Raw genomic sequence first — 922 nt, 5'->3', positions numbered from 1 at the left:
GCAAGCTTTTCATAAAAATCGCGGCAGCTGAAGTCGATCGGCCGCTTTCCTTCACGACACGGCCAAAAGAAGTAAGAAAACCCATTTGGCTACGGAGATGTTTGATAATATCAACCCCAAGACAAACAGCCTGAGAACAAAGGCAGCTGAGAAGACAGCCTAGTGGAGTCTATTGTCCTTGCCTGATGAGGGAAAAAAAACGGGGGGAGAGAGAGAGGGAGAGAGAAAATGAATTCCAAGCCTTCAGACTGTACTCTCCTCCCGGCTCTAGAAAGCCACATTTACGTACAAGGCAGTAGAGATACCGGACCCAGAGATAATCGCATCGTTAATACGGCCACTAACTCTTGCGAAGAGGACGAAGGTGATAACGTTAAAGTGTTTAAGAGCGGCGTTAAACTCATCCTTGGCAGACGGATTTCCTTTCTATGAAACTTTCACCCAAGTTTTCAACTTGTACGTTAAAAATTCTCATCGCGTGCACTGGAAGGACCCTCCGACCTTCGCTAGGCATTAAAATAATACACACAAAACACATCAACACGCGTTTTTAATACAAAAGAATAAAAGTAATCCCCACCAACGCGGATAACGCCATGTTACTGAGGTGCGAGAAGTCCCAGATCCTCCTGTCACTTGTGCGATGGGTTTCACCAGGCTTGAGCTTTACTTTCTCAGCAGTACATCCTCTTAAGAAGGACTAAGTAAGCCCAACAAACTTCTTGCTTCTTTTATGCACATATACGTGAAAATACACCAAAAGCGCTTTAAAATTTGGGGGCCTTCAAAGCCCGCCATGCTTCAGATGGAGTCTGATAGCATTTCTAGGACAACCTTAAAATAACTGAGTTTAAACAATGGGCCAGGCCATTTTTCAAACCCCGTTCCTCAACTAAAGTTCCTGACCAATTTCTTCCGCCCA

The sequence above is a fragment of the Cariama cristata genome, unplaced genomic scaffold, assembly GCF_000690535.1.
Source record: "Cariama cristata isolate BGI_N322 unplaced genomic scaffold, ASM69053v1 scaffold26077, whole genome shotgun sequence".
Classification (NCBI taxonomy): Eukaryota; Metazoa; Chordata; class Aves; order Cariamiformes; family Cariamidae; genus Cariama; species Cariama cristata.
The sequence above is the reverse complement of the archived record's forward strand: the minus strand, read 5'-3'. Positions refer to the sequence as shown.